This window comes from Malaclemys terrapin, chromosome 1 (genome assembly GCF_027887155.1).
Source record: "Malaclemys terrapin pileata isolate rMalTer1 chromosome 1, rMalTer1.hap1, whole genome shotgun sequence".
In the NCBI taxonomy this organism is placed as follows: domain Eukaryota; kingdom Metazoa; phylum Chordata; order Testudines; family Emydidae; genus Malaclemys; species Malaclemys terrapin.
Genome location: NC_071505.1, coordinates 120,877,639 through 120,901,286, shown reverse-complemented (window position 1 = coordinate 120,901,286; position 23,648 = coordinate 120,877,639). Strand labels below are relative to the sequence as shown.

Sequence of the window (23,648 nt, the reverse complement as noted above, 5' to 3'; positions counted from 1 at the left end):
TTTTCGTATGAGTGTTATTTTTTAATGTTCAATCTTAACAGAACATCACCATCGAAATGTCCAGAAAAATCTACTCATTATTTGTAAAAATGGATTAATACCTACCTCTTATATAGTGCTTTTCATCAGTAGATCTCAAAGCAGTTTACAAAGTATCGGTATCATTATCCACATTTTACATATGGGGAAACTGAAGTACAAGAATGTGAAGTGACTTGCTCTCAGTCACGCAGTAATCTAATGGCAGCACTGGGAATAGAACGTAAGTGTCCTATGTCCCAATCCAGTGCTCTATCCTATAAACCACACTACTTTTTTTTGTTATTAATTAAAGTGTGTGTACACTTTTTGCAAGTGGAAGTTTCCCCTGCCCCTCAACTCCCACAGCTTTATGGAACAGCTGAATTTAATTATAAAGCCACAATTTAAAAGGGGAAGAAAAAAAAAAAAGGTTTCTGGGAAGATTCCAAATCCCTTTTAAAAACAGAAGTCTGAAACACTGTTAAGTGATTTAAACGTCTAGTGACCAGAATATATTATTCTCTAATTTCCTTTCAATTCAGTTGAAGTAATGCAGTACTTTAAACTTCCAAATGTGAAAGAAAGCACCGAAACGGCCCCAGCTACTTCAGAACTGGATGATCCAGAGTCATAAGAGAGGTAACAACACGTTAAGTATTGTTGCAATGAAAGGGCTAATAATACACAAGGTTATCAGAACAATACATTTGCCCTATTAAATGAATTCAGACTACCAATTTGAACCTAGGGACAAAGGCAAAGAAAATTCAGGGAGAAAAGAACGGTATCTGTACATCTACATTCACTCAACAGAGCAACAGGGAAATAAATATATAATTAAACTTCTGAAGCAAATGTTAAATCCCACTATCTTAAAATACTAGAGAGAGAACTTCACTACAGCAGCCACCTGAAAGACGGAACCACCCACTGAATGGATAAAAGTCACATGAAAATTCTAAATCAGGAAGTCAACAAATATAAAGGCAAAGGCCAATAACATTCAGAGGTACCTGCATGGTATGGAGTTTATTTTGGAATTTCATCTTCATATAAAAAGTATCATTAAAGTCTTGGGAACTTAAGTACCTTCTTTACTGAAGGTGTTCTCCCATCAATGTGCACACAATTCCCACTAGCACTAAGAGCAGGAGACTGGACCCTCTACAGACAAATAAGTAATGTGAATAGGTTAATACATCAAGGTTGCTGACCCCAAATGTTCAAAAATGATGAAGTGTAGTTGTAGCCATGTTGATCCCAGGACACTAACCAACAGAAGTTGATCTGATAAAAGATATTAGCTCACATAATCAGCTGACTCCAGGAACGGGGAATTTAAGTGAAACACCAAATAAAAAAAATCACAAAACTCAAGATAAAATCTTGGTTAGTAGCACTGCAATATACAGACAGACAAATTGATTGAGAAAATATAGTTGATAAATATGTAGCTTATACAATTCAACAGAGAAAAATAAACACAAAGAGGAAACATATCTTCCATGCTCAAACTGGGAAGACGATAAAAGAATTAACTGGGATTATTAAAGTTTAAAGGACTTTTTGTTTCACAAGGTCTTTGGCAGAATGTGTTGGTTTTATGAGGATTTTCATTAATATTGTTTGATTTTTAAATCCATATGATTTTTTGTAAGCATTTGGGATACTTAGCCAATAATATTATATAAATACAATTCTAGTATTAGCAAAATATATGTATAATCAATCATTTAAATTATGAAAGGAGAGGGCATCCCTACATGGCCTGTTTTTTTTTTCTTCTCTTCTCATTCTAATAATGCCATGTAAAGTAAAGAACAAATTATTTACATAAATAAAATAGAGCACAATACCACCAGGAACTAGGTAAAGTCAATATTATATCAAAAGGCATCCTTACAAAGAGCCTCATCCTTCCTTACTGAAAAGGGATTTTGAAGATCTTAGCACTGATAAAATAGGGAATGTTTAAATGCTAGCTTCCCTCTAGGTGGTCCTCCAAAGTAGGTTCCATTTCCAGATGTAATTGCTTGTCAGCCCTAACTGGATGCCTGAACAGTCTCCGATAGTTCTGTAAAGTACTTAAACAGCTGGATGGTACAGACCACTGAAACTAAACTCTTTTTTCTCTTGCCATGGCTCTCTTTCACTGCCTTCCTTTGAAGTCTATGCCACTGAGGAATCAACAACAGCTGAATAACATGTGTTATCATACAACATTGAATGCAACAACAATACTGCACAGCAAGACATTTTGTTCAATAATCCTGGACTGTAGGAAGAACTGAGATTTATTTTGTTGGGGATAATCCCTTTTTCAAACACAATATTAGAGTAAACAAGACAAGCTAAATTAAAAGGTGACTTGATTACAGTAATGCATTATGCATATGAAATGCAACAATCCATTTTTTCCTTAAAATGTACAGAAGTGTTTCCTACTGAACCGCTGCTTAAATCCTTACAGGCAAATTCCAAACAAAGTCTTCACTTATTTGTGGCAACATAAAACTGAAAATTTTCAATGATATGAATGAAAGCATTACAGACTGATGGAGCTGTAATTACGGTGGGAGATTCACTGAATACTCACTTCAGGGGCTGTAGATAATCCCATTTTCCTGTCCCATCTAGAGCAAATTCTGTGCTCTCATCTCAACATCTAAAAGCCCAGAGTATCACAGGACTATCACACAACTTGACACAGGCCTGTAGAAAGAACCATATATTCTGCCAATGCACAAAAGATTTAGGCAAACTCCTCTTAATGTCAAAAAGGAGACAATAATGTCAATTTCCTTTCACCAACTGGAAATAGTTCCAAGTTAGTTATGGGCAAAATTTTCAATTGTGGATACCTAAAGTTAGACCTCTGAATGAAAGTCAGGCCACTTATTTTGGTGCCTCAGTTTGAATACTTTGGTCTAACGGTCCAGGTAGAATTTGGGGTTCTGACAACATGAGATGATGTCATCCCTACAGCTAAAGATGACAGTGATTCAAGTCTAAAGGTATTCCATACATACAATATTGTGGTCGGATTCTGCAAAAACTTACTCCTGTAACTAGTTCCCCAAACACTACATCATCAGAATCTATATTATGACTGATCCTAAACCTTGCAGAAAAGCAAACATTTGAGATTACAGCCTATCTTCAGCGCACCCTTAAGGCTCAGAAACCAGAAGGCAATACAAAGAACCCCAAATGTATTAATTTTTTAAAATCTCATGATTTTCAAGCCAATCTCATTGGGACATGACTCAATAAGATCAGAAATTGTATGCATCAGAGTTGATGGCAACAGTCCAGTTCCTAGCAGACATTTCTTCACACTGCAATTTGGACTAACAAGTCTCCTTTCTGCAGTGTCTGCAAAGAAGCTAAGAAATAAGAATGGAACTATTCCTTCGGTTCAGGTTTGAGATACGCAGATGGGGTATTATGAGTAAGTATGCACTGATCTGTCAAAGCCATGCCTTCTCTGTGGATAAAAAGAACTTCTGTCTCAAGCCAACACTAAATTCCCCATCATCTCATATACTGTATATTACTTTCAAATCATAAAGTAAACTGTGTGCATCGGGAATTTTTCTACTTTGCAGCTTTATAAAACACAATATAGTGCATGAACACACATGGAATATTCTAACAAATATGGTTCCTCAACTAGTATTCTAAGGCACTGTCATTTTTAATGAAATACTGTATACTAACAAATTTGCATGCAGTCGCTTTCAACAAGTGATCTTAAGAGTAATTTACAGACATGAATGGAAAGCTCAACACCATCTCAGGTACAGATGGGTACTGTCTATGTAAAGCTCCCACTGCCATTCAAGGCAGAAGCAGAAACAGAATCCATGCTCTTTCAGATTTCTGGAGATACCACCAATGAATGGAGTCCAATATATAGTTTAAAAAGATTCACAAACTTGTTGCCATCAGCATTTACTATGTTCCCGATCTGTCTTCTGTGAACCCATTCAGAGTTTTTCCTTTTTGTCTCCTACATGCTCTGAACAGCCAAAGAACCATCTTTTTATTAGCTGACTAGTTTAAATAAGCAGGGTCAGCTTCAATGGGGATTTTTTCTCTTTTGGGGGAGTGAGGGGAGAAGGGAGGAAGTGGATTTACAGGTTCTTATATAGCTGTAGAAACTGCATTACACAAATTATTTTGTTATTCAGTAGTATGTCTTTCAGAACAACTCTGCGAATGAGACAATCATTTCTGTTCCCCAAGGAGAGAACCATTGTGCGGTCTTTCATTGAAAGGATTGCTTTTTTATGACTTAGTAATTTTTTAAATGTCAAGTCTTACCTATTTTATAAAAAAAATTTAAAACTAAACAAAATTTGCTGAAAATATTGACCCACTCCCCTACCCCTTTCCCCACAAAAAATGAGAAGGGAGGCAACAAATCAATCCGTAATGACATTTTCTGAAAATATATACAGTGGGTTATGCAACATAACCAAGATTAAAACTGACTGGTTCAATTCTAGGTAAAGTAGTCAGCATTTTATTCATGAATTATACACATTTTTTCTAAAATAATATAATCAGACCATCAGGTTAGTGTTCTCTATGTTAGTCATAACACAACAAACTAAAAAAATCTTTAACCAGGTATCTTCATAGAAATCAATAGATAATTGGTTTATTTTCTCTCTACAGTTCAGGGCATATTTAATTTTAACTAGAGGTGCTGCCTATGGAGGGTGCAGAATATAGTAAAGCACAAGCCAGACTTCATAACCCACAGTACAGCAAACTTTGTCATGGATGTAATTAGCGTCTGGTGATTTTTGTTATTGTGTCAAGCTTTGATATCTTTGCAAGGGTCCAAATGCAAGACAGGTGTTATTCTACAGAGCATGCCAAACATGTACCCTTGATCTCCTTCATATTTACAACACTGATCAAATCCAAGGGTAATACTGACCTGCAATTTAATGTGTGGCTCTGTTGGTCACATCAAAATGACATTTGATTGACAAGCAAAAGGAGTTAGCACACAGAAGTATATGACTCAAAAACTTAAGAAAAAATGTATTCCACATCAAGAAATCACCAATAGCCACAGACCTTTACAACAATCTTCACTACTGCATAAACCAAGGACCAAAATCCACCTCCTTACCCCTTAAAGTTCCAAGCCTTGTTATTGTAAATGATTCACTCAAGCTTTCCTCACACTGTTCCTAAAATCTGATCCACTCCCTGCTGGCAAAACAGATTTACTTATAATCTTTTTTTTCTTCCCCTCTACTAGCAGAGAGAGGGGGCAGGGGAGAGGAATAAGAAAGATTAATCATCAAATAAATCGTCACTGCCTGGACAGGAAAAACAAAACAAAACAGTCCACGTTGTGAAGAAGAAATCTTCCTAATTTCCATTGAATGGAAGGCAGAAAGAAAGACAGAACCAGAGATTCTTCTGCTCAGCAAAAGTGGCCTCTAACCTCTCTTCTCAAGGACACAGAAAAATACCTCTTACTTTTTAAGACTTGTATGCGGCTGCTATAGGAGACAGAAGATACAAGGAGGACGGGGGAGGGGACAAAACTGCAAGGAGGCAGGAAAAGGTGAAATAGAAGGGGAGAGGAAACTTACAAGGAAGGAAGAGAAACGGGTAGGGGAAACCAGGGAGAGAGGAAAATGCAAACGGAAGCAGAAACGAATAGGGGCTGAAGGTAGAACTGCAAAGAGGAGGGGAAAGTTGGGGATGGCAAGACGGAAAAAGGGAGATGGAAAATGCAAAAAAGAAAAAAAGAGAGGAAAGCCAAGGGGGAGAGATCCGAAAGAAAGGGAGAGCGAGAAAGACTGCCAAAAAAAGAAGAGGAAATACGAAGGGGACTGAAAAAACGCAGAAGAGGAAGGAGAGCGGAAAGGGGGGAGAAATGCAACAGAAAGTGAGAGGAGGCAGGAAAACACGGAGAGGAAAACTGCCAAATAAAAGGGGAGCGAGAGGGCTCCTGGCAGGGGAGGGAGAGAGCCGAGTGAAGAGAGAGCCCGGGAGCGGCTGCAGGAGCGGGGGGCTCTCCCGGAAAAAACACTCCGAAGTTTGCACTTACAGCTCGGCCATGGCACAGCCCCGCGGCGGCGGCTGCTGCGAGCGCGGGCCGGGGGATCCTGCAGGCGGGCGCGTCCTCTGGGCTCCGGCAAGTCGGCACTTCCCCGCACCGGCTCCTCCGGACAGGCAGCAACCCCGAGTGCGGGCAGCCCGCTCCTCCTCAGCGGCCAAATAGCCCGGGAAGGGGGCGGGGGATCCCGACCGCCTCGCTGCCAAGCGCAGCCGGCAGGGGGCTGGAGCGGGAGCGAGGGGGGCAGTTCAGGCGCTGCTGCGGGCGGGCTGCAGAGTGTGGGGCTGCTGCTGCCCCCTCCTCTGTCCCTGCGTTGCTGGGGCCCGGGCACCCAGCTCCTCCCCCTGCCCCTCTGTGTGTGTGTGTGTGCGCGCGGGGGGGCTCGCACCGCAGCCCCGTCTGCTCCGCGCTCTGGTTCCCGTGGCCGCACCGCGGCGGAGGCGGCTGCCTCCCGGCCGGGAGCGAAAGTGTAACGGAACCGGGACACCAGCGCGGCATTGTGGGAGCTCTTAAAGCAGCCGCCGCCAAGCACAGCCCCGGCCCCGCACCTCGGGCCGCATCCCGAGGGGCTGCCCGCCTAGTGCCAGGGCTCCCCGAAGGGAGGGAGATTCTCCGCCGGGGAGGGGGTGTTGGAAGTGTCTGACTGCATCACACGGGGGGGAGGGGTGCAATAGCTTCTTCCATGAGAGGATTTAAAACCTGGCCTGAAGGAGAACCCCTAAAAAGAGACTCTTTCATGCCAACCCCCAGAACAGGGGTGAGAAACTCAGGGATGCGCTGTCTCTGCCCTCCCAACGCTTCCGGGAGTCAGCCGTCTGCACCAGCATCAGCCAGGGCTAGGAACCGGGAGGAAGGAAGGAGGAGAGCGCGCGATTTCCCATGAGCGATAACAGGTCAGGAAGAGCTATAAACGAAGCGATGCTCAGCTGCATGCTCTTTGGTTTGTCTGTGTTAGGTTTAGTTTTTCATTCACCCTGCTTGGAAACTATCGCTTCTGACCTCCCCCAAAGGTCTGGGGATTTTTGGTTCCACTCATTATAGACCGTGGCCAGTTGGGACTTAATATATTCTTACTCTAGAGGGAGTCCCGTTATACCACAGAGAGAGAGAGAGAGCGGGATAGGTAGGAAATGGTAAATATTTTCTCTAAAACTTTGAAAAGCTTTTTTGTTGTTGTTGCAGAAATATAAAAAAAAACACGAAAATCAAAATGTTTGATGGTCATTTTTGGTTTCCAAAAGCCAAAAAAGTTTTGACTTTTGATAATTTCTCGTTTTTGAAAATGGGGAAAAAACTTGGAAAATTTGAAAAAGGAAGTTAAAATTTGTGTTACAAAAACAAACTAAAAAACAAACAAAACAGGTCATTTTTGTCCAAAAAAGTTTTTAATGACAAATTTTGCCCAGCGTTAGTGTATGTATATACATGTACATCCTCAAGACCAACTCATATGGGGGGAGGGAGGGGAATTTCTAAAAAGATTTTAACTATTTGAAACTTTATTTTACATAATTAAAATAGGGATATTTCATGCAGGTTCTTTTACTTTTGTTTTGTTTGAGATTATTCCTGTTCACATTTTAGCAATACTCCAAATTACTTCTGTAGGCTAAGAGTGTCCGGTTCTATTCCTATCTGCCTCTGAGGCCCCAGCCTTTCAACTGACTCCAGGCAGACTAAGGCTGGGTCTACACTACCCGCCTGAATCGGCGGGTAGAAATCGACCTCTCAGGGATCATTTATCGCGTCCCGTTGGGACGCGACAATCGATCCCCAAATTGACGCTCTTACTCCACCAGCAGAGGTGGGAGTAAGCGCCGTCGACGGGAAGCCGCAGAGGTTGATTTTGCCGTCGTCCCTACAGCGGGGTAAGTCGGCTGCGATACGTCGAATTCAGCTACGCTATTTGCATAGCTGAATTTGCGTATCTTAAATCGACCCCACCCCCGTAGTGTAGATGTAGCCAGAGTTCTGCACCTGCATAGCTCCCCACTGAAGTCAGTTGCTGTAAGGGGCTTTATGGGATTATTCACATGCTTTAAACTAACCACAGGCATAAATGCTTGTAAAGTCAGGGGGTTAGATTATAATCACTTCCTCTTCCTTTTATGTCCTATATCTCACTGAGCACATTGTGGACACTTCATAAACAACAACAGTAACAACATGTGGCAAAGCCACAAGCCGCTGCTAAAGCACAGATATCTTGGTATTCATATGATCATCACTTCTAAAGTTCCTAACGTTCCTTTTGTCCCTTCTCTGCTCTTAAGAGAGAGAGGGGAAGGGGCATTCATTTGACTAAAGGGCCAGATGTGGGCTAGTAAAGGTAGTGCTCTATTGGATTGGTAAAATGAACAATTTTTCTTGCTTTTATGGATTTAGGGCATGATTGTCAGAAATGTTGAGCACCTGCATCTCTCATTGATTTCAGCTGGAGTTCTGAGTGCTCAGCTCTTCTTAAATCAGCATGTTATAAAAGAAAGTTTTCTTCTCTTTTGAAAATGTCATTGATAACCCAGGATTATAAATTGTTGCTTTAGGGAGAGAGAGAGAGCAAGCTTTGGAGAGCCCTCAGAAAGGAAGGGATAGTTGTGCTAAGAGATGTGCTCATATCTATTCCTGACAGCTGTTTCAACAACAATTGTTGTGTTTTTCAGTTGTTTCTCTACATTAATATGATGACTTTTGTTCAAGATCTTCCTAGCATATGCGCAATGTGCCTCAGGAGGCATGTTACCAGGATTCATCACTGAATTTGGTCCGCTGGTAGGATCATTAGCTTCCCCAGCTTGGGCCGGGTACTGACGGGGAGTGTGACGTGAATGCTGATCCATGCCCCTCTGTTCTAGATATGAATTTATGAATACACACATCTTGAAATGAAAATGTAGAATTGTTATACTTGCTGTTGGATTATGGTCATGTCCTTAGCTGGTGTAAATTAACATAGCTCCATAATATTGGAATCATAGTCACAGAGTTTAAGGCCACAAGGGATTACCAGATCATCTAGTCTGACCTCCTGCCTATCACGGGCCACCACCACCACCTGGCATCTGTACACTAAACTCAACAACCAAAATTCTCCCATTAAGTTGTTCCTGGACATCTTATTCAACACTTGTAAATAAATACATTTCTAGCCTTTATGGTTTTGAATATACATTCTGGTCACATTTGGAAAGTTAACATGATACCTCCATGATTCAGGAGTTTGTAGTTGGGGAACTCCAGCTCTGGTCAGTTTCACAGCTGATGTACAGGGCTGGATGGGGAGTAGTGGAACTGTGAAGAATCATGCCAGTTTCATACTAATGCTGCTGCTGGAGACAGTTAACATAAGCAACAAAAGTTGTTCACTGGGAAGGAGGACCCAGAAAACAGAGCTAATAGCTTAAGTAGCAAAGACCTCTCCCCAGTGCAGTTAGGAGGCTCTGAATTTGAGGGTAGAAACAAAAAGCTCCATCAATTAAGGGATTGTAGAACATCAAAATTATAACCCATCTATATGCTAATACAAAAGATCGAGCTCTCAAGTAGGTCGAGGGATGGCACCATAAAAGAAATCCAAGCACCCAGTAGCTGGAGATAAGAGAATTGGATTCTTCACCAAGAGAACCTGGACTTTCTTGGTGGAGCCCGCTCCCTGGCTTTCCTATCTACCTGTGCCTAAAAGGATTAGTCTTCTGGCTATTAGTTGACTGGTAAATTTCTCAAGTTCTGTCTAAGCAGAATTCAGTTTTGACCATGTTGTTTTTTGTAAATATTTCTGCAAATTAAGGTTTGTTCATATGAATTGTTTACAGAAAGCAAACCCTGGCCCTGTATCTGACATGCATTTCATCACAAAATGAAATTTGCTTTGGGCAGTAATTGAAAAAGTTTACAAAGATTATGTTATCCAGTCAGGGAGCAGAAACAATGCTATGTGATACAGGTGACCAATCACATACCTTGCCTATAAGGAATTGCAAATATAGACTGTCCCAACAGGATACTTTCAAGAAAAGAAATACTGGCAGCAAACAGTTTGCAATCAGTTTGCAATACAAGATGAGATTTGTTTGCATGAAGCATTTCTACAACTATGAAGAGTGCATAAATTAATATAAGTCACAGTCTGATTGCAGACAATTCACAAACAGGAAAAAAAAAAGCTTACATTTTGCCAAATAAACTGTTTGTTGCAAGTTACTTAGCCAACTATTCTTATAAAGATTGCAAAAAGTACAGCATTCAGAATACCACTCCTCCCTTCCTTCCTAAAACATGCAAGCAGAACAGGAGTTGAAATACTGGCTGGCTGAAGATACAAGACTATTTCTCAGAATCCAGGGTTTCATATATGAAAAGGAAAGAAGTTTTGGGAAACCAGTTGTTGTTAGATGAAGAAAATCCTTGTTTAAAAATTTTATTACTTACTAAAAACAGACACATGATGAGTCATTACACTTCTATTGTTTACCACTTCAAAAGGTCAACAGAACTGGAGCCTGGAACATTTTACACAATTAGATTTCATATCCAAAACTAGTTTTCTGTCTTTTTTCTCCGAGTTAAATAATACCCTTCTTGGACTTATAATTCCACCTCTTTTGGTAGACATTTACTTTAAAAAAAAAACAAACCCTGTTACATTTAAGTAACTAATGGCCATACTAGAGAAATTTCAAAATATTTTTGATATATTCAGGATATATGTAATAATGTATACAATGTTCATCAATATTGACTTTTGTTTCATCTGCTTATTTTAAGAGGCTTGTTTGCTAGTAGAAAGACAATGTAACTGTTTTGACTATAAACACACTCTTCCCCCACTTCCCTCCCCCAATTTAATTGTAAAGGGGAGGAAAGTAGCACAAATTCCTGCTAAATCAAGGTGGCATGCATGGAATTTTCAGAATCATGTGTGCATGGCCTGATAAGCCAACATGTCCAGTAGAGGCATCTAAAATATTTTTCAGCAATTATTTTTCAGAGTAAAAAGGGAAATCTTTTGGAAGATGTGGTGATGGGAAGAGGAAAAAATGGAACCTTCTTATTGGCACTGAGTAACCATCTGTGATTTGATATGCTTAGTTGGTGAACTGGAGGTGACAAAGATAGCTGGGAAAGAAAAGAGAAAAATTGGGTTTAAAACAGACTATCAAGAATACAGTCGAGTCTCATCTTACGCGGGGGTTCCGTTCCGCGGTTAGCACATAAAGCAAAAACCGCGTTTAGTCAAAATTACATTGAGTTGAATGGGAATCGCCCGCACTACAAGTACAGTATTAAAATTGTTATTTTTCTCTCTTTTTGTTTTTGCCGACCGCGTAAAGCTGAAATCGCGCATGTTAAATTCGCATAAGATGCGACAGACCTGTTGGGCTAAGAAATACGTAAAAGTATCCACCAACATTCTGTGGCATAACAAGCAATGAAGTTATTTTTTCAGCTACAGTGGCAAAGGACAAGGGATCTACTTTGTTGGAAACATAATGGCTCAATACATTACATGCAATTCAGATTAATCTGTTGAATTTGGCTTCAGTCCATCTTCCCTCTGTATTTTTGGATTGGAAGAGGGCAGACACTGGGTACGTCTATACTTACCTCCGGGTCCGGCGGTAAGCAATTGATCTTCTGGGATCGATTTATCGCGTCTTGTCTAGATGCGATAAATCGATCCCGGATCAATCCCGGAAGTGCTTGCCGTCAATGCCGGTACTCCTGCTCCACGAGAGGAATACGCGGAGTCGACGGGGGAGCCTGCCTGCCGCGTGTGGACCCGTGGTAAGTTCGAACTAAGATAGTTCGACTTCAGCTAAGTGAATAACATAGTTATTATATAGTATCTTAGTTCGAAGTGGGGGGTCAGTGTGGACCAGCCCACTGATTCAGCAAAGCACTTATATACATGTGCTGCTTTTCCGCATGTACTTAAGTCTGATTTAAGTCTATGGAACAGAAGAACATGCATAGAAGCTAATCACATGCTTAAGTGCTTTGCTGAATAATGGTCATACTTACTTCAAGATATTTATTGGAGGAAAAATGTTTACTCAGTTCTTTTTATTGGATGGTAAAAGGAGAGTGATTGGTGAAAGACAGTTTCTTGCTAATATCTAAGAACAAAAGGTGAGTTTCATTGAGGAAAGCGAGGGAACATTTAGCTCTTTCAAATGAATAAGATTTTTTTCCTTTTAATGGGGATGTATATTCAATGAAAAGAAAAGGAAAATCAGAGACACTAAATATATCCATATGAGCAAATTACCAACAACCACAACTTAAAAATTTACAAAAATATATAGCTTAATCAAATTACACTCTTGAGAAGATATGGACAATTTTTGTTAGGATAAGTAAATTACAAAATAAGAAAAAATTGTACAGACAATGTATGCTTGTTTATGAGACTACTTATTGTGGTAGAAGTCTCTCAATCCTGCTAACAGTTAAGCATGTATATATGCAATGGGACTTGAAGTTAGCAGTTAACAGGACTCTTCATATACATAAAGTTACACACATAGAATCATAGAAATGTAGGACTGGAAGTGACCTTAATAGGTCATCTAATCCAGTCCCCTGCACTGAGAAAGGACTAAGTATTATCTAGACCATCTCTGACAGGTGTTTGTCTAACCTGTTCTTAAAAAACCTCCAGTGACAGAGATTCCACAACCTTCCTTGGTAATTTATTCCAATACTTAACTACATTAACAGTTAGGAAGTTTTTCCTGATGTCTAACCTAAATCTCCCTTGCTGCAATTTAAGCTCATTTCTTCTTTCCTGTCCTCAGTGGATATGGAGAACAATTTATCACACTCCTCATCAGTAAAAGTACCTTCTACATACTTGAAGACTATTATCATGTCCCCCCACCCCAAGTCTTCTCTTCTCCAGACTAAATTAACCCAGTTTTTCCAATCTTTCCTCATAGGTCATGGTTTTTAGACCTTTAATCATTTTTGTTGCTCTTCTCTGGACTTTCTCCAATTTGTTCACGTCTTTCCCAAAGTGTGGTAATCAGGACTGGTCATAGGACTCCAGTTGAGGCCTTATCAATTCTGAGTGAAGTCAAAGAATTACTTCACATGTCTTGCTTACAACACTCCTGCTAATACAAAAAAAGCTAATATCATTCTGGGATGGAACAGTATTACGTTGTTGACTCATATTTACTTTGTGATCCACTATATCCCCCAGATCGTTTTCTGCAGTACTCCTTTCTAGGCAATCATTTCCCATTTTGTATGTGTGAATTGATTATTCTTTCCAAAGTGTAATACTTTGCATTTGTCCTTATTGAATTTCATCCTTTTTATTTCAGACCATTTCTCCAGTTTGTCAAGACCATATTGAATTCTAACCCTGTCCTCCAAAGTGCTTGCAACCCTGCCCAGCTTGGTATTGTCCACAAACTTTACAAGTGTACCCTTTCTGACATTATTCAAATCATTTACGACGATATTGAATAGAATCAGACCCAGGACAGATCCCTGTGGGACCCCAATTGGAATGCCCTTCCAGCTTGACTGTGAACCATACTCTCTGAGTATGGTTCTCCAACCAATTGTGCGCTCACCTTATAGTAATTTCATCTAGGCTATATTTCCCTAGTTTGCTTATCGGAAGGTATGTGAGACAGTATCAAAATCCTTACTAGAGTCAAGATAAATGACATCTACTGCTTCTCCCTCCCCACCCCCCATCCACACGGCTTGTTACCCTGTCAAAGAAGGATATTAGGTTGGTTTGACATGATTTGTTCTTGAAAAATCCATGTTGACTGTTACTTATCACCTTATTGTCTTGTAGGTGCTCACAAATTGATTGTTTGATTATTTGCTCTATTGTCTTTCAGGCTGTTGAAGGTAAACTGACCGGTTTGTAATTCCCTGGGTTGTCCTTATTCCCCTTTTAACAGATAAGTACTACACCTCTATCCCGATATAACACGACCTGATATAACATGAATTCAGATCTAACGTGGTAAAGCAGCTCTCCAGGGGGGGCAGGGCTGCACGCTCCGGGGGATCAAAGCAAGTTCGATATAACGCGGTTTCACCTATAATGCGGTAAGATTTTTTGGCTCCCGAGGACAGCATTATATCGAGGTAGAGGTGTATATTTGCCCTTTTTCAGTCCTCTGGGATCTCTCCTGTCCTACCCATGAGTTCTCAAAGTTAATCTCTCAGAGATTTCTTCTGCCAGTTCCCTAAGTATTCTAGGATGTATTGCATCTGGCCCTGCAGTCTTGGAGCTTGTCTTCACTATCAGGGAGATTGACACTGCTGCAATCGAAGCAGCAGGAGTCGATTTAGCGCAGCGGTCACCAACCAGTTGATCATGATCGACTGGTCAATCCTGGAGACTCTCCCAATTGATCGTGATCTCCGGCGGTGTAGCAGGGCTGCCACTAAGGCAGGCTCCCTGCCTGCCCCGACCCCACGCCACTCCTGGAAGTGGCCAGCACACCCCCGCAGTCCCGGGGGGGGGAGGGGGGCAGGGATCTCCACACGCTGCTCCTGCCTGCAAGCACCACCCCCACATCTCCCATTGGCCGGAAATGGGGAACTGTGGCCAATGGGAGGTTCATAGGGTGACCAATATTTGGGGCATTTTCTTCTGTAAGTGCCTATTACCCCCCACCCCCGTCCTGATTTTTCACACTTGCTGTCTGGTCACCCTAGAGCTGCAGGGGTGGTGCCTGCAGAGAGGGGCAGTGCGCAGAGCCACGTGTCACCCTCCAGAGACTGCAGGTGTGTGTTGGCCCTTTCCGGGAGCGGCGTGGGGATGGCTGAGGTAAGTGCCACCCCCTTCAATAGGCAGGTTCTGAATGGCTCTGCAGCATTAAGACCAGGAGTAGCATGAGTACAGCAGGTCCAGCTATGCTGGACCAGCATTTCTCTTCCACCACCCAACCTGCAGCTTCCCGGAGCCAGCCCCCCATACCCCTTCCTGCACCCGAAGCTCCTGCCTGAGCTCCCTCCTACAGCCGGCACCCCGTACCCCCTCCTGAACCCCATACCCCCTCCTGCAGCCTGTACCCCCAGCACCAGCCCTGATCCCCCCTCTTGGAGCTAGCACCCCATACTCCCTCCTGCACTCCAACACTCTGCTCCAGCCTGGAGCCCCCTCCTGCACCCAAACTCCCTCCCAGAGCCCACAGACTGCAGCCCCACCTGCACCCCAACCCCGTGCCCCAGGCTCAGCCCGGAGCCCGCACCCCCTCCCAAACCTCAATCCCCTGCCCCAGCCCAGTGAAAGTGAGTGAGGGTGTGGGAGAGCAAGTGACAGAGGGCGGGGGAGGATGGAATGAATGGGGTGGGGCTTCGGGAAAGGGGCAGAGCCTCAGGGAAGGGTCAGGGTAGATCCTGGGTTGCCCTTAAATTCAAAAAGTGATCTTGGGCATAAAAAGGTTGGAGACCACTGATTTAGCGGGTCTAGTGAAGACCCGCTAAATCGACAGCAGAGTGCTCTCCAGTCGACCCCGGTACTCCAGCTCTCTGATAAGAGGAAGGTAAGTTGATCGGAGAGTGTCTCCCATCAATGCAGAGCGGTGAAGACACTGTGGTAAGTCGATGAAGGCTACGTCCACTCCAGCTACCTTATTCACATAGCTGGAGTAGCATAACTTAGAGTAACTGGAGTAGAGTAACGAAGACATCTAACTTGTCAAAGTTGTTCTTAACTTGTTCTTTTTGCTATTTTAGCCTCAGATCTTACCCCATTTACACTGATATTCATTATGTTAGTTGTCCAATCACTGCTAACCTTTTTGGTGAAAACTGAAATGAAAAAGATATTTAAAACTTTGGCCGTTGCTGCATTTTCTGCTATTGTCTTTCCCTCCTCATTAAGTAATGGGCCTACCTTGTCTTTGCTTTTCCTCTTGCTTCTAATGTATTTATAAAATATTTTGTTACCCTTTATGTCCCTAGCTAGTTTAATCTCATTTTTGTTCCTCTCTAATTTTGTTCCTACATGCTTGTGTTGTTTTTTAAAAATCATCCTTTGTAGTTTGACTTAGTTTCCACTTTTTGTACGACTCTTTTTTGAGTTTCAGGTCACTGAAGATCTCCTGGGTAAGCCCGGGTGGTCTTTTACTATACTTACAGTCTTTCCTATGAATTGGGATGATTAAGTGTTTGTAGGAGTGGGGCCTACATTAGCTGTTAACATTTATGTGAAACAGAGTGGAAAAAATGGCTGCCAATTATCTGACAAAAATTATCACAAAACATGAACTAGCAGGGACATATTTTTAAAAGAAAAAAATGTTAAAGTAAGACTCCTTCATTTTCCTGAGCTGAATCTATGAAATCTACAAAACATTTTTATAGCATTATATTCTCTGTAATTCCATGAACTGCTGCTTATTATTCAGTAAAATCACATTCTTTGGAAAATGTTAAGGGTTCATCAGTAATTAACTCACCAAATGATCTCCCCTTCACTCTCCCTAGAAAAAGATTGGAAGAAGTTTCTATTCTGACTATTTCGAATTTATCTTCATTTATATATTGCATTCCAGGGTCTCTAGTTCTTTCATACTAATATGAAATAATACTTATATAATATGAATAATATTAAATAATACGTCTGATGAGTGGCAACAGTATCATGGATTATATGTAAGAAAACTCCTAGAATTGATCTCTGTGGATATAGAACATATAAGAAAGGGCACTTCTTTCAAATACCATTGGAATTAGCGCTAGGTGAATACCACAGAAAACAAAGCATGAAGTTTTTGCTCTAATCTGAATAACATTTATTTAAATTGAAATATTCTTGTGTGAATTTGCTTCGCCCATGTTTATGCCCCTTTTGGATCACTTTCGATGAAAAGTTCAGAGGATGTATTTCAACAGCATGAATGCCAGGGAAGTGAACTTAAACTTGTCTGCTGATGTATTCATGCTAGAATTGGTGCTCCATATCCTCAACCCCAGCTCCATCCTTTTTGGCCATGCTGGCAGCACAAAAAGGACAGAGAGAGTTGCCCTAATATGTATAGCAGCTGGGGATTCCACTGGCCTATTACATGGCATAACACTGGTATAGATTTTTGTACACCACAAGTCCTGGTCTCACTAGTGTAACAGACATGGCAAGGACATTCCAGAGATGGGAGGGGACAGAAGGAGATGAGGCAGAGTGTGCTGCTCTCCTGAAACCTTGACTCATCAGTCCTGGGGATTCTCTAACTTGTGCCAGGGACCAAACTTTTCTCCTACTATCCTAAACCACCTATGCTTCTCCTTTCTCAAATGCATTAAGGGGAGCTCTGGCACACTTGAAGATCTAGCTCAGTATATTTTTTATGGAATGGGACGCAGCTTGACACAGTAGGGCAGGAATGTAGGAATGTACCTTTGAAACTAGAGCCATGTACATTACACACACACACACACACGGTACAAATATGAGGAGGAGGAAATTTAATGGAAAGTCTTCACCCAGCCAATTTATTTTATATTAGCCTACTTTTTCTGAGAATAATGACATTGTAGGCCAGAAATGAAGGGTATACAATTGTCTAAAATTTCCTAATCTCCTGCTCTCCTTGAGCTAATCTTTGACTCTCCTGATACTTCTGCTCTTCACAATGTCTCTTGCTGAGAAGTTCGAAGCCCCAGTGGCTTCTTCAAACTCTTGTCCTGATTATAAGTTAGCTTCATTCAATCAGAGAACAGAAACACCATGTGACTTATGTGACCGATTACAAGTAATCAACACAGATGTTGAGTATCAAATATTTACTGTAAACTGTTCATGATCAATCCACAGAGTAAAAATACCAGCAAAAAATGTCTTGAGTAAATTCAAATAGGCCTTGATTCAACAAGTTAAATTTAACCCTGTGCATATATGTAAGCACATCGGCCCAGGTCCTCAGAGGTATTTAGGCTCCTAATTTATATTGAAATCAATGGAAGTTAGGAGCCCTAAATACCTCTGAGGATTGGGGCCATAGGCATTACTTATGTGATCAAAGTTATACATGCTCTTAAGTACCTTGGAGAACTGGGGCTGTAATGAATAAATCTGAGCAAGTCCTACCTGCTTGCAGATATCCAACAAGCATTAAAACAGGCTAACATTTTTGAGTAGTTTATTTGCTGCAGATGATTTGCTCAGTTTTAACAGGAACATTTTGAGGGTTATTTTAAATTGTAGACACTGTCTAAAACACTAGGGAAATATGCTAGCATTAAATTACAATTCTTAAGTGCATTCTTCAAGCTCTTTCGTCTTAGTTTTATTATTCTCTCTAATTAGTATTTAGTTTGGAGCCTGGAGAGCAATAATTCTTTATTGTTGCTCCTCCACATTTTCTAACTCTAGCTTTGTTGTTTACTATTGATCATCAGCCACGTGTTGCAGCAAATGTAGAGGAAAATACAGTCTATTCCCCAAGGAATTTACTACAGTCTAAAAGATTGGCACTACAAGTTACTAAATGCCCTCAACTGCCATTAGCTTTAGGGGGTATCAAATTCATTCAGAGACTTTGCGGTATTTAGGACTGGGCCCAGACCAAAAACAGAGCAGACACAAATCGCTCTGAAACAAATATTTAGCTGGTGTGAATCGATTTGTACCACCTGAGGCTCTGGCCCTAGATGATTAAGAGATAGAGCCATCCCATATTATTATTGTTAATTATTTGTATTAACTGTAGCACTGAAGAGCCCCAGTCAAGGATTAGGGCCCCGTTGTGGTAGGTGCTGTACAAACACATAAAGACACAGCCCCTGCCCCAAAGAGCTAGTAGTATGGGGTACAGAAGTGTATTTTTAAGTAGGGGAATAATAGCTCTTCCACAGGTGGTGAAAAGCACTGATAGGCCTTATGCAAGTGAGTTTTAAATTGGGATTTGAAAGAGGAGAAGTCAGGTGAAAGAGAAGGATTGAAAGGGAGTGGTTAGGTGTGAGAGTTTGGCAGAATGAACGAAGTGAGAAGAATATATTAGTTTTCTTATTATAGGAGTGTAAATAGCATCTAGCTTTTGCTAGTTACTATTAAAAGACAAATAGAGAAGGCCAAATTAAGCCTTTGTGCAACTCCCTTGGACTTCCTGGAACAATACTGGGGTTAAATTTTGCCCAGAGACTCTAAAGAAGTGTTCAAAAATAAATTTGTCAAAGAGTATCCTCTTTTTTTTTTTATCTTAGTGACTTTCAGTTCTGTCAAGCAAGACAGTCATGAACCCAGCACATAGTCTTCTGGAGAAATCACAGGAAAGGGAGTCAGGAGATCTTGGTTCTATCCCTGTGTGACCTTGGACAAGTCACATCATGGTTCTGTGCCTCAGTTTACCCATCTGTAGAATGGCGATAAAGATATGTCAGAAAGCTGTTGTGACACTAAATTCAATTATATCTGAAAAGCACGTTGAGATCTGTGGATGGAAGGTTCTACAGAAGTGTGGAGTATTACTAGTAAAGGTTTTATTTCCTACTCCCTGGCCATTGACTAATTAGAACTGAGGAAATACCTATCAATAACCTTTTAAAGTTTTCATAGGCTTGCTTAAAACACAACATCAACAACAGTAAGGTACCCAGTATTGGCAAATCCTAATTTTATTCAAATTTTGCAAGATTTGGCATTTTTCTTGAAGTCCCAGCTCCTGTAATCAGATGACTACATGGGAATCTCAGCTTTCATTAAAAAAGCAAGTTTCTAGCCCTCGTGGTTGTAGAGCAAAGTGAGAAAATGTTAACCATAGAGGTTCAAAAACAGAAGGCAAATAAAAGGAGCCCCAAAATTTATTTTTAAAATCTCATAACTTTAGGAGGTGCGAGGGGGTTCACAATCCTGGGTACTCTTTGGAAATCTAACTGTAGTTTGTTTAACAAGGGAATAATCTGCCTGTAGATTTTATGTATTCTGCAGTACATTTTTGCTGAACGCTGTGTCAGTATAATTTTAAAGCAATTTAAAGGAGGGAAAGTGACATATTGTAGCTCTGATAAAGTATGTACGGTTGTCAAGTAAGAGCAATCAACATCCCTGCATTAACTTCACAATCAATTTGCTCTGGAGGAGTCAGACAGGTTAAAGAATGACAATACTCTAAGGTACTTTACGACTCAGAAATCATCTTAAGATGGAGCTACATGAAATCAGTCTTTTCTTTCAGATCAAGATGAAGGGCAGGTGGGAGGGGATTCCAAGAACTAGAAACAGCCAAATAGCTGGCACAGAAATAGCTGAATTGAACTGGCACTAAAAGACAAGAAATAACTTTGCAACTTGTCATATTGGAAAATTTCACTTGAAATAAACAAGAGGTTTAGTGTAGCAGTGTGGTAGCTTGATGCCGGGCAATTAGTGCCCTTATCTGCCCAGGCCTAGGCAATCAAGACAAAAAGTTCCTCTATATTATATGAAGAGGCTTCAGAGACTATTTGGTCTGCTAGACCAATGGTTCTCAATCTTTTCCATAGTGAGACCCCTTTTTCCATTATAGAATCCCCCTCTCATCTAGCTGGCTCGTGAGGACCCATTCCTCCTATTTAACAATATGAGAAGAAAAAGGCTGGACATGACACCCAGGTAGAGTATCCCATCTCTCTTTGAACACTTACCTTTCCTTTTTTTAAATACCAACAGACTTTAAAAAGATAAGAATGCCCCCCCCCCCATTCAGCTCACTAACCACCACCATTTAGAGTACATCTCATTATTCTACCTGTGCTTTTGATTTTTTCACAAAGAAATGTACATGTGGGGACACTGAGCATCACAGCTAACTGCTAGGCACCTAGAAAATCACTGGGATTCACAAAGCTGGAGTTAGGTGCCTAGGCTCCCTATACAATGAAGGGGAAGAGAGAGGTGTCCTCAGGATGGGATTCACAAAAATCAGCGGGCTAGGTAGCTGCCTAAACTAGCTACTGGGAGATGCCAAGGTGAGGGGTGTGTCCCAAGCTCTTCCACTCTTAGGGAGTTCAGAGCTTAAGTCCAGGCTGGAAAGAGGCACTTCCCTCTGCTTGGGACTCTAAGTTGCAAACCCTCTCTTGGCTTTAGGCACCTATGCTGTATTTCCCCATAGGGTTTCGCCCAGTGGATGTGGGAGATTGCTGCTTCAAATCTTCCCTGCACCTGAGAGGAAGAAGGAATTTGAACAGGGATCTGCCACCTCTCAGGTGAGTGCCCTAACCGCTGGGCCATGAGATATTCTGATGTGGGGCTTCCTCAGTCTCTCCTGTTGAAGTTGTTGTCTAAATACCTCAGTCACTTTTAAATAAGGGGCCTTAGGCTCCTAAATCACATAGGTGTTTTCTGAAAATGTTACCCTCAGTCACTAAGGGCTTGCCTCCACATTCATCGGAGTCATAAGACCATGTTCTGTTCTCCATTACACAGGTATAAATAAAAAAAAAAACACCCACCATTGACTTCCCCAGGTATAACTCTGAACAGAGTAGTCTTCATGGTGCAACTGAAAGCAGAATACCCTATGGTCTTCATTTAGGAGCAGGACCAGGTCCTAAGGCAAACCTCGAATCAAAACAACATGTAAATAACACTGAAATACTCAAAAAGAAGAACAGGAGTACTTGTGGCACCACAAGTACTCCTGTTCTTCTTTTTGCGGATACAGACTAACACGGCTGTTACTCTGAAACTGAAATACTCAGGTGCACAAGATAAAATTCCCCTTTTTGGAAACTGAGAACAAGTGAGTCTTAAACAAAGATGGCAAATGGTGTAAAACAATGGAGTTTAAAGTGTCCTGTTTGATCCAATAAAGTCTTGTGGCCTTGTTAAGGAACCATATTAAAACTTGGTTTAAACATGATTTCTGATAAAACTGTTTCTAACACAGCCTGGGTAGGGATGGTTTCCTGAATCAGGACGATAGGGCACAAGATAGGCACTCTTTGATTTTGTGTATTTTTTAAAAATCGTATGATATAAAATAAAAAAGAATGGAACAAGATGTTATTGCTAATATTTCAAAATTAAGAATTTTGCATTGGAAAAGTAATCATGAATTTTATGAAAAGTTTAGGAATTAATATAAAACTTCACCAGGCCCACATATTCAAGAATATTTTGCAAATATGTTAGTTCTTGCTGAGCAAATCTGCCAAAGGCATAAATTGGTGGCTTTGCAAAGAACTGCATTTAACATGGATTCAGCAGGTTAATTCCTCTTTTGAAACCAGTTTCCCTGTTGTTTTTAAATGTCTTTTTCTCAGGTTTGTTCCTGGCTTTTGCACTCTGTCAGTTGGGAAATATGAGAGGACATTCAACAAAGAGCTAATTTCTTGGTCCTTATGACCTAAGCATGCCAAGCTTTCCCACAGAGAAACAAATTGGATGACTATTTTAGGATAATTGGGTTGCTAGATGCCTTTTAAGTTATTGAAAATCAGAGCTGTGAAAAGCTCTTTTCCCCCACTGCCTATCATGCAAAATGTGTGTTTGTTTTTAGGGGCTTTTTGTTGTTGTTCATTTCAAGCAGATAAGAACAAGATGACCAAAGAAACTAACAAAGCGGGTTTGTGAGCAAGTTAACCTTTGTATTTATAAACTGGATGTGTCCAACTGAAAGTATCACTTATATTGCTTTTCTCAATCCCAGCCCTTCATTTACATGGTATCTCTTTAAGCCCCAATCCTACTAAGCAAAGCCCTACGCTTGTTCACATATATACTAGGGCTGCTAAGCGATTAAAAAAAATTAATCGCGATTAATCGCACTGTTAAACAATAATAGAATACCATTTATTTAAATATTTTTGGATGATTTCTATATTTTCAAATATATTGATTTAAGTTACAACACAGAATACACAGTGTACAGTGCTCACTTTATATTTATTTTTGATTACAAGTATTTGCCCTGTAAAAAACAAAACAAATAGTATTTTTCAGTTCACCTAATACAAGTACTTAAGTTGAACTTACAAATGTACAATTATGTACAAAAAACTGCATTCAAAAATAAAACAGTATAAAATTTTAGAGCCTAAAAGTCCACTCAGTCCTACTTCTTGTTCGGCCAATCGCTCAGACAAACAAGTTTGTTTACATTTACAGGAGATAATGCTGCCCACTACTTGTTTACAGGGCCGGCATAACCCATTAGGCGACCTAGGCGGTCGCCTATGGCACTAACATTTGGGGGTCGGCGACGGCATTTCGGGGACGGGACCTTCCGCCGCCTCTGTCGGGGGCGGCATTTCGGGGACGGGACCTTCTGCTGCCTCTGTTGGGGGCGGCATTTCGGGAGCGGGACCTTCCGCCGCCTAGGGCGGCAAAAAAGCTGGCGGCGCTCCTGCTTGTTTACAAGGTCATCTGAAAGTGAGAACGGGCATTCACATGACACTGTTGTAGCCTGCATTGCAAGATATTTATGTGTCAGATGCGCTAAAGATTCATATGTCCCTTCATGCTTCAACCACCATTCCAGGGCAGGGGGCATGCGTCCATGCTGATGACAGGTTCCACTCAATAACAATCCAAAGCAGTGCAGACCAACTCGTTCATTTTCATTATCTGAGTCAGATGCCA

At 41.1% G+C, this 23,648-nt stretch overlaps 1 protein-coding gene and 1 long non-coding RNA gene across 2 annotated transcripts in view; one reads left to right on the top strand and one right to left on the bottom strand.

Moving 5' to 3' along the window:
* Nucleotides 1-6,497, bottom strand: part of RASSF8 (Ras association domain family member 8) — a 138,951-nt gene extending 132,454 nt beyond the window's left edge. The window contains exon 1 of the mRNA XM_054037102.1: nucleotides 6,104-6,497. The gene's annotated coding sequence lies outside the window, so the exon portion shown is untranslated. The remainder of the gene's footprint in view (nucleotides 1-6,103) is intronic.
* A 149-nt stretch (nucleotides 6,498-6,646) lies between these two features.
* The window catches only part of LOC128841743 (uncharacterized), a 31,246-nt gene continuing 14,244 nt past the window's right edge, over nucleotides 6,647-23,648 (top strand). The window contains exons 1-2 of the long non-coding RNA XR_008445912.1: nucleotides 6,647-7,005; nucleotides 21,178-21,271. This is a non-coding gene — a long non-coding RNA (uncharacterized LOC128841743). The remainder of the gene's footprint in view (nucleotides 7,006-21,177; nucleotides 21,272-23,648) is intronic.